This window comes from Bos indicus, chromosome 22 (genome assembly GCF_029378745.1).
Source record: "Bos indicus isolate NIAB-ARS_2022 breed Sahiwal x Tharparkar chromosome 22, NIAB-ARS_B.indTharparkar_mat_pri_1.0, whole genome shotgun sequence".
NCBI classification, from domain to species: Eukaryota; Metazoa; Chordata; class Mammalia; order Artiodactyla; family Bovidae; genus Bos; species Bos indicus.
Window position 1 is genome coordinate 8,230,958 of NC_091781.1, and position 16,758 is coordinate 8,247,715.

General features: G+C 45.6%; 1 non-coding gene across 1 annotated transcript; it reads right to left on the minus strand.

Annotated features, from left to right (window-relative positions):
• Positions 1–14,914: 14,914 nt before the first annotated feature.
• TRNAG-UCC (transfer RNA glycine (anticodon UCC)) lies at positions 14,915–14,987 on the minus strand. The gene has a single exon. It is a non-coding gene; the product is annotated as a tRNA-Gly (tRNA).
• Positions 14,988–16,758: the final 1,771 nt, after the last annotated feature.

Consider the following 16,758-nt stretch of genomic DNA (forward strand, 5'->3'; position numbering starts at 1 on the left):
TCCTGTGGACTACAGCCCTGGAGTGGGTTGCCATGCCCGTCTCCTGGGGATCTTCCCAACCCAGGGATTGACTCTGGGTCTTCTGCATTGCAGGCAGATTCTTTACCATCTGAGCCGCCAGGGAAGCCCTTTCATTGGTATGCATGTTGTGGCTAGGTCGCTTTAGTCGTGTCTGACTCTTTGCAACCCTATGAACTGTAGCCTGCCAGGCTCCTCTGTCCATGAGATTCTCCAGGGAAGAATATTGGAGTGGGTTACCATGCCCTCCCCCAGGGAATCTTCCTGACCCAGGGACTGAAGCTGCATCTCTTATGTGTCCTGCATTGGCAGGCAGGTTCTTTACCACTAGCGCCACTTGGGAAGCCCCTCTCCATTGGTATAGTCCCTCTAAATATTTTATCTGTATTAAGACCATCCCCAACAAAAAGAAATGCAAAAAGGCAAAATGGTTGTCTGAGGAGGCCTTACAAATAGCTGAGAAAAGAAGAGAAGCTAAAGGCAAAGGAGAAAAGGAAATATACCCATTTGAATTCAGGATTCCAAAGAATAGCAAGGAAAGATAAGAAAGCCTTCCTCAGTGATCAATTGAAAGAAATAGAGGAAAACAATAGAATGGGAAAGACTAGAGATCTCTTCAAGAAAATCAGAGATACCAAGGAAACATTTCATGTAAAGATGGGCACAATAAAGGACAGAAACAGAAGATATTAAGAAGAGGTGGCAAGAATACACAGAACTATACAAAAAAGATCTTCATGACCCAGATAACCACGATGGTGTGATCATGCACCTAGAGACAGACATCCTGAAATGAAAAATCAAGTGGGGCTTAGGAAGCATCACAATGAACAAAGTTAGTGGAGGTGGTGGAATTCCAGAAGAGCTATTTCAAATCCTAAAAGATGATACTGTGAAAGTGCTGCACTCAATGTGTCAGTGAATTTGGAAGACTCAGCAGTGGCCACAGGACTGGAAAAGGTCAGTTTTCATTCCAAGTCCTAAGAAAGGCAATGCCAAAGAATGTTCAAACTATCACACAATTGTACTGATCTCACACGCTAGCAAAGTAATGCTCAAAATTCTCCAAGTCAGGCTTCAACAGTACATGAACCGTGAACTTCCAGATGTTCAAGCTGGATTTAGAAAAGGCAGAGATGTTGGCAAATTGCCAACATCCGTTGGATCATCAAAAAAGCAAGAGAGTTCCAGAAAAACATCTATTTCTGCTTTATTGACTATGCCAAAGCCTTTGACTGTGTGGATCACAATAAACTGTGGAAAATTCTAAAAGAGATGGGAATACCAGACCACCAGACCTGCCTCCTGAGAAATCTGTATTCAGGTCAAGAAGCAACAGTTAGAACTGAACATGTAACACCAGACTGGTTCCAAATTGGGAAAAGAGTACGTCAAAGCTGTATATTGTCACCCTGTTTATTTAACTTATATGCAGAGTACATCATGAGAAACTCTGGGCTGAAGGAAGCACAAGCTGGAATCAAGATTGCCGGGAGAAATATCAATAACCTCAGATATGCAGATGACACTACCCTTATGGCAGAAAGCAAAGAGGAACTAAAGAGCCTCTTGATGAAAGTGAAATAGGATAGTGAAAAAGTTGGCTTAAAGCTCAACATTCAGAAAACTAAGATCATGGCATCCTGTCCCATCACTTCATTGCAAATAGATGGGGAAAGAATGGAAACAATGACAGACTTTATTTTGGGGGGGCTCCAAATCACTGAAGATGGTGACTGCAGCCATGAAATTAAAAGATGCTTACTCCTTAGAAGAAAAGCTATGACAAACCTAGGCAGCATATTAAAAAGCAGAGACATTACTTTGCCAGTAAAGGTCCATCTAGTCAAAGCTATGGTTTTTCCAGTAGTCATGTATGGATGTGAGAGGTGGACTATAAGGAAAGCTGAACACCAAAGAATTGATGCTTTGAACCGTGGTGTTGGAGAAGACTCTCGAGAGTCCCTTGGACTGCAAGGACAGCCAACCAGTCCATCCCAAAGGGAATCAGTCCTGAATATTCATTGAAAGGACTGATGCTGAAGCTGAAACTCCAATACTTTGGCCACCTGATGTGAAGAACTGACTCATTTGAAAAGACCCTGATGCTGGGAAAGATTGAAGGTGGGAGGAGAAGGGGACGACAGAGGATGAGATGGTTGGATGGCATCACCGACTAAAAGGACATGAGTTTGACCAAGCTCTGGGAGTTGGTGAAGGACAGGGAAGCCTGGAGTTCTGCAGTCCATGGGGTTGCAAAGAGTCAGACATGACTGAGTGACTGAACTGATGCATAAATATATTTATATATTTCATTCATTTATTCATTCATGCATTCACTTGATCAACATATACTGAGTTCCTTCTTTGTATCAGACACTGTATTAGGAACTGGAGTTTTAGTAATGGTAGGGGGGACCCGGAAAGATTCCCTCCTTCCAGAAGCCTACATTCTATTGGAAGAAACAGACCATATGTAAGAATTTAAGTTAAATATTTTAGGTAGTGACAAATACTAAAGGATAAAAAAGTTAAATCAGGGAGTGTTTGGGACTTCCAGATGCAAACTATTATATACAGAATAAATATTAAACAACAAGTTCCCACTGTACAGCTCAGGGAATGATATTCAATATCCTATAATAAACCATAATGGAAAAGAATGCTAAACAGAATATATATATTTGTATAAAATCACTTTGCTTTATGGCACAAACTAACAAAACATTATAAATCGACTATATTTCAATAAAATAAATTTTAAAAGAGTTAAATTGGGAAAGAGGAGTATGAAATGAGGGAGTGGGAGGGTTTGAGGTGATGAGGGAAATTGTCACTGAGAAGGTGATTTTTAAGCTGAGATGGGATGGAAGTAAAGGGGTAGGTGGGGACCAGGCCTCCCTGAGTGTCGAGGGCAGTGTGGCTGTCATGGCAGCGGTAAGGGAGGGGCTTGAGGGTAAGACCCCAGGTTACTCAGGGCATTATGGTTTCTAAGGACCTTGGCTTCCCTCTGCATGAGATGGGGCCATTGGAACAGAGGAGGGATACTGTTCCTCCTCCTAAGCAGGACCCCTTGGGCAGATTTGGGGGGACCAAGTTTAACTCAAGGAGACCACTTGGGAAGTCACTGCAGTATTCCAGGCAAGAATATTGTGGTTTTCTTACATCCTGTTTTGAAATAACTTCACAGGTCATTTAAGTATCAGTTGAATAATCCATCAACAGATTAAAATTTCAGAATGTTATATTTGAAAGAAAATTCATAGGTCATTGACTCAAACCATTTCATTTCATAGATCCCCAAGGTGAGCTGTATCATTCATTCACTTATTCAACGATTGTTGAGTGCCTTCTATAGGTCATGTACTATTAACTGACAGGTATGACGGCACCTGAGCATAGCAGTGAATGAAACAGAAACAATCTATGCTTTTTTAGCACTCCCATTCTAGTTGAGGGATGCAAACAATAAACAAAAAAAGAAAAAGAAAGGGGAAAAAAAAAAAAGAAAACTATGGTTTGGATCAGGATGGTGGTTCTCGAAGAATGAGAAGTAGTCCAGTTCTGCCTTCTATTTTGAGGTAGATCCAAGAGGATTTGCTGATGGACTGGAGATGGAGTGAGGGAGAGATCAAATTCGAGCCCCTGGGCGAGTCGAATCAAGCATTCACAGAGAAGGGAAGACGCAGAAGGAGCAGGTTTGGGATCAGGTGCTGGGTGTGGGGCAAATTCAGTTTCAGTTACCTGGAGATGTTCGGTGGGTCATAGGGTTTCTGAGTCCGCAGTTATGGGGAGAGATATGGCTAGAGATAGGAACCTGATGTTGTCAGCATGCAAGTGGTATTCCAGGTCTGTTGGTGCCTCTGACCCCCTTGACTGGGGATCCCAGAGCCCCAGAACCAAATCTTCAGCCGCTGTGAACTTCGGCTGCTAATGGCACACAGGCGCCCCTGCTCTTAGAGAGTTGTCCTCTGTCGCTGGGGCCACCTCCCCTGGTAGACATGAGAACCCACTCATCCCTGCACCACTGGAGAATAGTCTCCGGTGAATGACTGACCATCTGTGATGTAATTCCTGCTCCAGAGATTTCTGCAGGATAAGGCTAGCACTTGTGTCAAGCTGAGACCACAGACATCCTTCCTGCCTTCCCGTGACCTCTCTGTTCTCCTCGCTCCCCGAGAGTTCCTTCCAAGAGTACCCTCTCAATAAACCCACACCACCCCACATCTCCCTCCCAGGCTCCTCTGGGGCACCCATCTAATGAGAGAGTTCCTTTTAGGTTCTGATGCACGGAGGTGAGTGTGCAACCTGCCTTTGCGCACCATCCTTCAGGAAGTGTCTGGGCTTCTCAAGTTGTGTATTATTTGATTGCATGATGAGTCAGGTGGGATTTGAGATGCCACCAGCCTCCCAGCACCCTGTCGTTAGCAATGCAGGGCTTGTCGTGGGTACAGGCGGGAGGGTGGGCTTGTCCTGGGGGGAGGCGAGTCATTATTTCTGCCTGGGTGCATTCTAATCATATTTCCTTCCGTCAAACCGAGCGGTACTTTCCATCTTCCTGCAGTGTCTGCTTTCCTTCTGCTCCGATCAGAAACAGATCAGTGTGATCAAGCCTGGCAGTAGATCATTTAGAGATTTTCATCTTTATTAGTAGCCGCGAGCTGGCAGCAGCTTTCGTGTGTGTGTGTGAATACACGTGTGCCTTTTGCTTTTAAATAGTAGATGGCACTGCCTCTCATTTTGAAATGTTGTCTGTTTTTGTGCTTTCATGTTCAAGATGTATTGAGGTCACAGAGAAGGACAAATCCACATAGAACACAGTTCATAACAGTGAATCTGCCCAGCATAGTGATTCAGGTGTCTGGCTAGTCTTTTATAGTTTTCCTTTATTAATTTATATTTTATTTATTTTTATTCAGCTTATTTAAGCTAAAAAGGGAAAAAAAAGATCAGTCCACCCATTTCTTATTCCTTACCGCCTCTGGCAACCAATGTTCTCTGTACCTATGAACTTTCTTTTTTTTCATTTTTAAGATTCTATGTATGAGAAATCGTACAGTATTTGTCTCTCTGTCTGACTTATTTCACTTAGCACAATGCCCTTGAGGTCCATCCATGCTGTTGCAAGTGGCAAGGTTTTGTTCTTTTTTATGACTGAATAAGGTGGCTCAGATGGTATAAGGAATCTGCCTGCAGTGAGGGAGACCCAGCTTTGATCCCTGGTTTGGGAAGATCCCCTGGAGAAGGGAATGGCTACCCACTCCAGTATTGTTGCCTGGAGAATCCCACGGGCAAAAACGCCTGGTGGGCCAGAGTTCATGGGGTCACAAAGAGTTGGACACGCCTGATCGACTAAAACAATACACAATTGTATGTACACACACACACACACACACACACACACACAAAGCAGTTTCTCTATCCATTCATCCACTGATGGAAACTCAGATTGTTTCTGTAACTTGGCTGTCGTAAATAGCGCTGCAATGAGTACGGCGGTGCATTCGACTCAGTGCTTGAAGTTTCTTTGGAAAAATACCCAGCAGTGGAGTTGCTGGATCACATGGTAGTCCCACTTTTAGTGTTTTGAGGAATCACCATGCTGTTTTCCATAGTGAGGTGATATCTCTTTATGGTTTTGATTTCCCTTTCCCTGATGATTAATGACGCAGATAATCTTTTTATGTACCTCTTTGCCATCTGTATATGTTCTTTGAAAAATGTCTGTTCAGATTTTCTTCTTGCTTGAAAATTGGTTTGCTTTTTTTTTTTTGCTATTGAGTTGAGTTGTATGGGATCATTATATATTTTGGATACTAACCCCTTATTATATATGATTTGCAAATATTTTCTTCCATTGTGTAAGTTGCCTTTTCGTTTTGTTGACGGTTTCCTTTGCTGGGTAGAAGCTTTTGAGTTTAATGTAGTCCCTCTTGTTTATTGTTGCTCTTCTTGCTTTTGCTTTTGATGTCAGATTTAAAAAATTACCAAGACTTTATTGCTTATGTTTTCTTCTAGGTTTTATGGTTTCCAGTCTTATGTCCAAGTTTTTAATTCATTTGTATTTAATTTTCGTGTATTCTGTGAGATAGTGGTCCAGTTGCAGTCTTTTGAAGGTGGCTGCCCAGTTTTTCTCACACCATTTGTTAAAGAGACTTCTAAATTGAAGTGTTACAGACATACACTAAAGCAGATGCACTATGTAGATAACTAATTATAAAGCTGAACGCATTTTTACATATGTGAATGTCCAGGTACCCACTGCTTAGACCAAGACAGGAAGCCCCTTTAGCATCCTAGACTGTTTCTCTTGTACTTCTTCCCAGTCAATCCTTGCCCTCACCCCAAGTAGCCACTCTTTTGATTTCTGTCACCAGAGATTCATTTTTCTGTTTCTGAACCTCAGAGGTTAAAGCATCTGCCTGCAATGCAGGAGACCTGGGTTCAATCCCTGGGTAGGGAAGATCCCCTGGAGAAGGAAATGGCAACCCACTCCAGTATTCTTGCCTGGAGAATCCCATGGAAGGAGGAGCCTGGTGGGCTACAGTCCTCGGGGTCGCAAAGAGTCGGACACAACTGAGAGACTTCACTTTCATTTATACATAAAATCATGCAACCCATAGCCTTTTATACCTGGCTTCTCTGATGCATTATTTTGTTGGTAAAACTCATGCATCTATGGTATGTTGCAGTTGTTTGTTCTGTTAAAATTTCCATGTAGTATTTCATGGTATGAATGTACCATTCCACTGTTATTAGACTGGTTCCAGTTTTGGCCACCTTAACATTTCCAAAACTATCTTAGTGTCTATAAACTGATTTAATATCCCTCTCTCCCACAAGGAGCCTGCATAGTAGACTAGATGGGAATTTACAGTCTTATCTTTATTTTCATTTTATGGATGAGAAAACTTCACGGGGAATTTCAAGAACTCATCTAAGGGCACACAGCCCTGTAGGGACAGGCCCAGGACCTAAATTAAGGTCTCTTGACTGCCGGTCCAGTGATCTTTTTCCAGATCTGCTAGCAATGCCCCTGAAACTCTTGGCATCCAGAGAGCTGAGTGAAGGGACCTCTTAGCTCCTGGGGATGGTGATAACAACTGCCTTCCTGCTTGCTGAGATCCTGCTGAGGCCCCTCATTTAGCTGGATCCCCTTTCCTGTTTGAATGAGTGCCATTTTCCCAAAAGCCCTCCAGCCTAGAGAGATGCACTCGACACTCAGGTAGCAACAACAATTAAGTCTCTGTCAAAAGGAAGCTGCTGAAACCTCTGCTTGACAGTGTGTGGCAACCAAGCAGTGGTAAAGCTTACAGCTGTTAGGCTCAGGCAGAGAGCAAGAACACGCAGTGTGGGTGTCACCTGTGAGAGCACCTGGACGTGGATGCCCTCAGGGCTGCGCTCTGGCTCCAGGGGGCTGGGCAACCGTGACAGGACGCAACCTCGCCCTCCACCTTCCAGCTCTCTGGAACTGGCGCCAGTGGGGGTGGGGGGTGTGCTAATATTTAGGGAGAAAGAGGAAAAGAAGGGTCTCAGAGCAGACGGTGCTCTGAGCTCGTTTCTGATGACTTCTGAGCTGAGTGCCCCGAGAAGTAGTCATTTTTATTCTGTCACGCTGCCCCATGTCTCACAGTCATTACTGAAGCCATGCAGGATTCCTGCAGGATTCAGGAGCGTCCTGAGATAGCGGGCTGCTGGCTGTTGTTGCTGCTTCTGCTTTTCCCTTTTCCTCATTGTTCTTCAATTCTTTCCCCATCTCTGGGGCTTTCCTGCTTATTTTTCCTTTCTCTTATTATTCTCTTAAGAAAGCAAGGCAGCGTCTCCAGGCTGGAGTAGGGAGGATTTACAACATTTCTGGCACCAGCGAGGCCTCCCATCTTTACCATCTTTGTGTCTCCATGCATGGTAGGTCTCCTCACTCCATTTCCAGACAGACAGATGGGAGCTCGGAGTTTAAGTCAGGGTGGCAGGGGCAGTGAGTTCGTCCTGATTTTCCTGGGACATTTTGGTTTTGGTCCTTGCTGTCCTGCAGCAGGACATCCTTAAGGATCCTGGGAATCCTTCTGTTGTTGTTGTTCAGTCGCTTAGTCGTGTCTAACTCTTTGCGACCCCAGGGACTGTAGCACGCAAGGCCTCCCTGTCCCTCACTATCTCCTGGAGTTTTCCCAAGCTTGTGTCCATTGACTCCGCTATGCTATCTAACCGTCTTATCCTCTTGCCCTCTTCTCCTTTTGCCTTCAGTCTTTCCTAGGATCAGGGTCTTTTCCAATGAGTCGACTCTTCGCATCAGGTGGCCAAAGTATTGGAGCTTCAGCATCAGTTCTTCCAATGAGTATTCGGGGTGGATTTCCTTTTGCTTGCAGACAAACAGGGACAGTTGGTTACCAGAAGGCTGAGTGAGTGCCTCAGCTCACAAGCCTGGGACTTTCAGGTCTGAGATTTGAATGGAAGCCTCTCTGTTTTCCATAGAGCTGTCTTCTCACCTTCCCAACACTGACTTTCCCTAACGATCGGTTCAAAACAACGTAGAAGATGCTTTGAGGGACAAGCATGCTGGAGCTTAGCAGAGGCTGGAGGTGATGGGCACAGCCTTGAGGTTTGCTTCATTCTCAGGCAGTCTCAGATGTGCGCCCCCAACTCTCAGCCCACCTGCATGATTGCCCAGACTCAGGCTAGGGAGAGAAAAAAGCCTATTTATTTAGGTCTTGCCGATGAAAAGCGAGTGATGGAAGTGTGTTCAACCTCTGCTCTTACTGATTTCCCGATCTTGATTCAGTTTGGGAATTCCCAAGGTTTGATAAAGCTTGGTGGCTAGTGACCCTACCTGAGCGGTTGTGAAGTGGCAGAGGGAGCCTTTTGGAATATGACCTGCATGTTGTTAGATTCCTAATTTTTGGCCACCTTTTTGTGGCTGTTATCTGGGTTCGATGGGCCTCCAGGCCTTTTTTTTGGCACAAATTTGCTGTGCCCAGCAAAGCTCCACCCCTGTCAGGGGCTCAGCCCTTGTCCAGTGAGTTCCAAACCCTCTGGTTCACCAGGGAAAACCAGCATCTACATGGTCCTCCAAAGGCCAGCACGTCTTAATGGAGAACTTTCTTTCCTTTGAACGAGCTGTTCATATCCCAGAATCAAGCAGAATTTTACCCGTGGAGAACTTCCTTTCCTTTGAGCAAGCTTGTTCGTATCCCTGAATCAAGCAGAATTTTACCCATGACTTAAAACTTTCTCTATTAGGTTTTACTGTACTGTTGGTACAAAGTCATGTGGTTCACTTTCTGTTTTACGCCAAAGCCCGCTTCTCACCTGATCCCTGTACATTAGATGGTCCACTGGGGCTTTTCTGCAACAGGGAATCCACTACCCGCCCCCCCCCGCCCCCACACATGAAGGCTGACATCTGCTTTTCTTTTCTGCCCCCGACCAAGCTTAGGTCATTCAAATAGAATTTAAGGGCACACCCTCTAGACACATTTAGGTATAGAGTGTAACACGGGATTCACAGACAAGCCAGCCAAGGGTTATGTCATCTTTGTTTTGAAATTACTGGTTTGTGGAGGTGATGACATTGTCCACGGAGGGGAAAGTTGTGTGGGGAATGGGAAGAGGCTGGGAGGGGATCAGTGGATAGTCTTCTATGTGCCAGACACATACTGATGTCCTCCTGTTCAATCTTTATAACAAAACCTGTGAAATTCTAGGCTTACATGAATGGGTGGGTGACTGTCCCATGTCCCACAGAATTATGAAATGGCAGAGCCAATAATCTTAACCAAGTCTGACTCCAAAGCCCACTTTTCCTAAAATGCTGTAGGAAGAGGAATGAGGGATTTAGAAAAAATTCATTGAGGAATCCTACCATTGGAGGACATTAGGAGATATGTCTATATACTGAAATATATCCCTATGTTGTTCTTCTTTTTTACTTAAATTTATTTTTTAAATAAGGGAAAATTGCTTTACTATGTTGGGTTGGTTTCCGCCATACAACAATGCAAATCAGCCATAATTCTACAGATAGCCCCGCCCTGTTGAACTTCCTCTCCCCGCTCCACCACCATCCCACCCCTCTAGGTCATCACGGAGCACCAGGCTGGGTTCCCTGTGTTATACGGCAACTTCCAGCAGCTATCTATTACACAGGATGGGGTGTGTATGTCTGCTGCTTGCTCCATCTGTCCCACCCTCTTCTCTCCCTGCTGGACCCACAAGTCTTTTCTCTACAGATAAATGGATAAAGAGGATGTGGTACATACACCCCGTGGAATATTACTCAGCCATAAAAATGAACAAATCTGAGTCAGGGGTAGTGAGGTGGATGAACCTACAGCCTGTTATATAGAGTAAAGTAAGACAGAAGGAGAAAACAAGTATCGTATATTAACTAACGCATACATATGGAATCTAGAAAAATAGTACTGATGAACCTACTTGCAGGGAAGGAATGGAGATGCAGATGTAGAAAATAGACTTCATTTTCTGTCTTTTAGAGTAGAGAATACTCCTTGAAGTACTTCTTAATATTTATTTTTAAAAACAAAAGGCTTTTAACAAAATTTGCAAATATGGACTAGACCATGAGCTGGCTTACACAAGCAAATTTTTCTTATTTATTTTTTATTGAGATACAGTCGATTTACATTGCTAATTCCTATTTTACATCAAATGATTTGGTTGTACGCATACATGCATTCTTTTTTAAAATAGTCTTTTCCAGTATGGTTTATCATAGGATTTTTTTTTTTTTTTGGTGGTGGTGTTGTAGTCATTAAGTCATGTCCAACTCTTGTGACCCCATGGACTGTAGCTGCCAGGCTCCTTTGTCCATGGGATTTTCCAGGCTAGAATACTGGAGTGGATTGCCATTTCCTTCTCCAGGGGATCTTCCCAACCCAGGAATCAAACCCAGGTCTCCTGCACTGCAGGCAGATGCTTTACCGACTGAGCTATGAGGGAAGCAATGGAAGACAATCGCTTTACAACATCGTGTTAGTTTCTGCTGTGCAACAAATAATTTTAAACACAGGGTGGGAAGGATGGTTAATATTCCAAATCCAGGGCTAGTCAAATTTATTCTTCTGGGTAAAAAACAATATAGAACCATTTAAAAATATATTTATTTATTTTAGTTTATTTATCTGGCTGTGCCAGGTCTCAGCTGTGGCATGTGGGATCTTTAACTGTGGCATGTGAACTTTTAGTTGTGGAAGTGGGATGGCGTTCCCTGACCAGGGACTGAACCCGGGCCCCCTACTTTGCGAGTGCAGAGTCTTAGCCACTGGACTACTAGGGAAGTCTCTAGTATCACTGATGTGAGTGTGAATTCTGATGGCATCTGACAAGTTGAGTGGTCTAAGGCCAGTTCCCAAGCCTCTCTGAGGCTGTTTCATCATCTATAAAATGCGACTCATAGCCCCTACTTTGCAGATTTGGCAATTTTTCAGTTGCAGAAAGTTGTCAGCAGATGCTAACTTCTTCCTTTCCCAGAATCCCTTGCTTCTTAGAAGCCAGTCTTCTGGTGCTGGTCAATGTGAAGAGCCGTTTCATGGAGCACCAGTCAGGGAAGGAGATGAGCTGCCTGTGCTCCCTGAAGAGTTTCCTATGAGGGATGATTTTTGTACTCAGCTCATCCACACCCAGCCTTCTCTTCACTTTCCCTTTTCCTGGCCATCTTTTGGGTCCCTTATGCCCCCTCCATAGATGCTCAGCAAAGAGAGAAATCAATAAATCAATGCTACTGTGTCTTAGCCAGAGGGACATTTCCGTGGGCAGGGATTTGATCTGTTTGAGTATTTGTGTGTGTGTGTGTGTGTGTGCTAAGTCACTTCAGTCATGTCTGACTCTTTGCGACCCTATGGACTATAGCCTGACAGGCTCCTTTATCCATGGGATTTTCCAGGCAAGAACACTGGAGTTGATTGCCATGCCCTCCTCCAGGGGATCTTCTTGACCCAGGGATTGAATCCAAGTCTCTTATGTCTCCTGCATTTACAAGTGGGTTTTTTACCACTAGTACCACCTCGGATTGTGTGGGATTTCTTTTTGGACTCTCATCTTCACTTCCATCTCGAGCTGTGTGAACTTCCCTGACTTCTGCTGGTACTCTCGTCCCGACGAAACAGGGACTGGAACTCGCACCTCTGGTGGGATCACCCAGTCGGATGGGGGGAGGAGTCAGCACCCCAGCCATGCACATGTGTCCCCACGCAGGGTGGGGGGAATGGCTGGCGTCTCTGGGTGTCTGGTCCATGCCTTCCTGGCACTCAGTTCTCAGGACAGTGCCTCCCGTAAGCTGGTGGAGCCCAGTGCAGGCTTGGACTTGGGCTGAGCAAGAGTAGTAGGGGTGGGGATTCTGCGGCGTACTCCCTCCTGCCTTGCCTGGGGGCTCCCACCCTGTGCTGTCCACCCCAACTATTTGGTGGTTTCTGAGCAGTCATTCTTCACCCTGCTTGTGAAGAAGCACTTCACCTCCACTTTCTTTTTCTTTAATATTTGTTCATTTATTTGGCTGTGCTGGGTCTTAGGCACAGCACACATGATCTTTAGTTACGGCATGTGGAATCTTTTGGTTGCAGCATGTGAACTCTTGGTTGCGGCGTGTGGGATCTAGTTCCCTGACCAGGGATCCAACCTGGGCCCCCTGTACTAGGGGCTCGGAGTCCCTACCTTCTTGCCAGGCTCTGACTCATTCTTCACCACTCACCTATCATATGTCAAGTCCCTTCAGTAGTGTCTGACTCTTTTCGACCACATGGACTGTAGCCCGCCAGGCTCCTCTGTCCATGGGATTCTCCAGGCAAGAATACTGGAGTGGGTTGCCATTTCCTTCTCCAGGGGACCTTCCTGACCCAGGGATCGAACCTGTGCCTCATGTCTCCTGCATTGGCAGGTGGGTTCTTTACTGCTAGTGCCACCTGGTGCTAACATCTTGGGGATGCCTTTGCCACTTCCTTCCTGGCATCCTGCTTGGTGGAGGCAGCTGGCTCGCTCTGAGACTCCTTGGTGCCGAATCCTACCTTTTCTTGGTGTTCATCACATGCATTATGGGAGTCTGCTGAGCCCTTAAGGGAAAGGGTTTCACCTTGTCAATAGGAGCCCTCTCTTACCTGCATTTCTGGCCCTTGCTCATCTCCCTTGGAAGATGATCTCATCTCCCTGGGATTTTCCCCTTCTCTAGGTGGGCTGGTGCAGTTACCTCATACCGACTCTCCAAACCAACCACCTGAGTGTCCATCTAGAATCAGATCTGACTGTGCTGCTCCTTCCAGAGGCTTTCGAGGGCTCCCTCCTACCCACAGGAGGCTGCATCAGCCCGAGTAAGGTAGGGTGACCCTAAGACAGATAATTGAGTGCCAGTAGTTTCTTTGGGGGATGATGAGAACACAGGAGGAAAGGTGAGGACCTGAGATGGGGAAGGGGAGAATGTGCCTGTGAGCAGATCACCTGTGGGGCACCTGAGGGACTGTGGCATGTGCCACAGAATTGTTACTAAAAGGCTATAAACCCAGGTTTTCTCCCCAGATTCCCATTGGTCATTGGCTGAGTATATTCCCAGGGGTGGTAATTACCTGCCCTGCACTGTGCCCAGTGGGATCCACTGGCCTTGTGGGCAGAGAGCGCAGGTATGTGCAGGGAGAAACCCTAGGTGGAACAGCAGGTGCTGAGGGCAGTGGCAGGGTTGCTAACAGGATCCCCCGCAGCCTGGCTCCTGAGACCTCATATGATGCGACCATTTCCAGACTTCCTAGCTCCTCAACCTGCACCAGTGCCTGGGCTGCTACAGGTTCCTGCAGAGCTCAACTGCTTATTTTTTGCCTTCATGCTGTTGCTCATGACATACCTTCTGCTTTGGATGCCTTCTCTCACATCTTCATCTGGTTAACATCTACATTTTTTTCCAGATTCATCATCACCTTCTCCAGAAGTATTTCTGTTTTTTAAAAAAATGTGCTTTCAAATATGGTTTATCATAGGCTATTGAATGTAGTTCCCTGAGCTATATAGTAGGACCTTGGTGTTCATCCATTCTATATATAATCGTTTGCTAATCCCAAGCTCCCAATCCATCCCTACCCCACCCCCCACCCACTTAGCAACCACAAGCCTGTTTTCTTTGTTTCTGGTTTATGGATGAGTTCATTTATATCATGTTTTAGACTCCACGTATAAGTGGTACCGTGGGATAGTTGTCTTTCTCTGACCTACTTCACTTGGTATGATAATCTGTAGGTACATCCACTTTGCTGCACACGGCATTATTTCATTCCTTTTTATGGCTGAGTAGTATTCCACTGCATATATGTACCACATCTTTATCCCTTCATCTGTTGATGGACATTGAGGTTGTTTTTGTGTCTTGGACATTTTGAATGGTGCTGCAGTGAACACTGGGGTGCAGGGATCTTTTTGAATTATGCTTTTCTCTGGATATGTGAACCAGAGTGGGATTGCTGGATCATATGGTAACTCTGTTTAGTTATTTAAGGAAAGTCCATACTGTCCTCTATAGTGACTACATCCAACCAGCAGTCTAGGAGGAGGATTCCCTTTTCCAGGAAACCCTTCTTGATGAACTTCTTCCCCAGCCTGATTTAGATTCCCCTTTTGTAGCAGCTTGCATGCATCTGCCTCCCTTACCAGACCTTGGGATCTATAGCACATGCACCCATCTGATTCCTCTTCGAGTCTCTTGTAATGAGTGAATACGTGGCCCAGTGCATAGGAGGCCCTTACTAAATAATTGTCAAATTGAACTGTTCATCTGCAGTTCATTGTTTAGCACACAGTTGAGACTCTATACTTGTGTCCTGAGTTGAATTAATCTTTGCCACACTTCCACTTTTCTTTCTTTCTTTAATTTTTTTTTTTGGCTACACTAGTGGGCCTAGTGGGATCTTAGTTCCCTGAACAGGGATTGAACCCATGCCCTCTGCAGTGGAAATACAGAGTCCTAACCACTGGATCACCAGGGAGCTGCCTCGCCCCTCCCATGCACCCCACCCCACCCCGCCCCCACCAACACTTCCTCTTTTCAGAAGCAGAAAGGGAATAAACATGAGTTCTTCCCCTACTCCAGGGTGCTTTTCTACTTAGAGAGATTAAACTGAAATTGGTGACCAAGGAGAGGCCCAGAAGCCATAGGAGACAGAAAGCATCAGGGAAACACATACACACACAGACACACACAAACTCATGTGTGCATGTGCAGAGAAATGTAGACAGATTCCTCCCATCCCCCTACACACAGAGAACTCAGCAGACACATCGAGAGGGATTGGGCCCATGTTGTTGTTGTTCAACCTCTAAGTCGTGTCTGATTCTCTGTGACTCTATGGACTGCAGCACACCAGGTTTCCCAGTCTTCACTATCTCCCAGAGTTTGCTCAAACTCATGTCCATGAGTTGGTGATACATACCATCCAACCATCTCATCCTCTGTCGGCCCCTTCTCCTCTTGCCCTCAATCTTTCTCAGCCTCAGGGTCTTTTACAATGAGTTGGCCCATGAGAAAGGGAAAAATGGACTGACAGGAATGAATGGAAGGAAGGACAAAGGAGAGATAGAAAAAGAGAATAGAAGGTGGAGGAAGGAAGGAGAAAATTAGGGCCAATAGTGTGCTAATTAGGAAAGTAGTGAGTAAAAGCCCCACAAGGGAGGCTTCCCACCTCTCAGGGCAGCAGAGATGGAGGCTGGGGCCGTAGCTGTGAGTTCTTCATCCTGTGGCTGATCTAGGGGTGCAGGTAGATGCGGGGGGTGAGACACACCAGGGGCCTTCCGGAGCCACATGCCCTTGCACACAACTGGTGCCATGGGCATGGTGGCACCTCCTTCGGTTGCGGGTGGTGTGTGCTGTGCCCAGGGCCTTCTCTGCACCTTCTTTCAGAGGCTCAAATCCACAAGGAACAAGCAGAGGGAGGCGGAGGCTGCCACGTGTCTGCCCTTGGCCTCATGCTGTTGGATTTGCGGTGCCTCATGAAAGAATAATCACCTACATCAATTTTTAAAGCTGCCTAATGCTTCGCTCAGCCCAGCTGTCTAGAAGTTTGCAAAGTAGGCAGGCATCAAAGCTCCCTGCGAGAAAGCCAAGAGACACGACTGAGTGTCAGGTCCGTGGATGTTGTTGCCATGGCCCTGGGTGGTTCCTGGCTGTTGTCATGGAGTTGGGGAGGGCAGAGAAGTGGTCCCACCCATTGTCTGGGTCAGAGGGCAGGAGCTGAGAGACCAGAACCTCATGAGGACTGAAGGCCCCATATCCTAGCAACCAGTCCCATTTCTGGCCATTCTGGAAGCTCACTTAGTTATCGCCTTAAGAATTTTATATCAAGATAACAAGTCTTTATAATAAAATTTCTCTGTTAGAATACTGGAGTGGTCTCTGTCTCCTGACGGGAACCTGGCACATGCTCACATGGAATTCTTGGGAAGCAATGTTAAATCAGAGTGTCTATTACTTGTGGAGAAAATCCATAATGTTCCACTAAGGAGTATTACCTTGTTTTATTACTGCTATTTTGATCACTAAGGCTATAGCAGCAGCTGCTGCTCGGGTGATAACAATTCCTCACATACCAACAGCATCTCATGGTTCCAAACCCTGCTGGCCCCCTTTCCTCTCTTGTTTTCCATGACAGCTCTGTGTGCTAAGAAATGTTATCTGCAGTGACTTCCGGGAAGGACAGTGACTTGCCCACAGTCATAGCTAGTCACAGATGACTGGGTTCCAAAGTAATTTTTTAAAAGAAA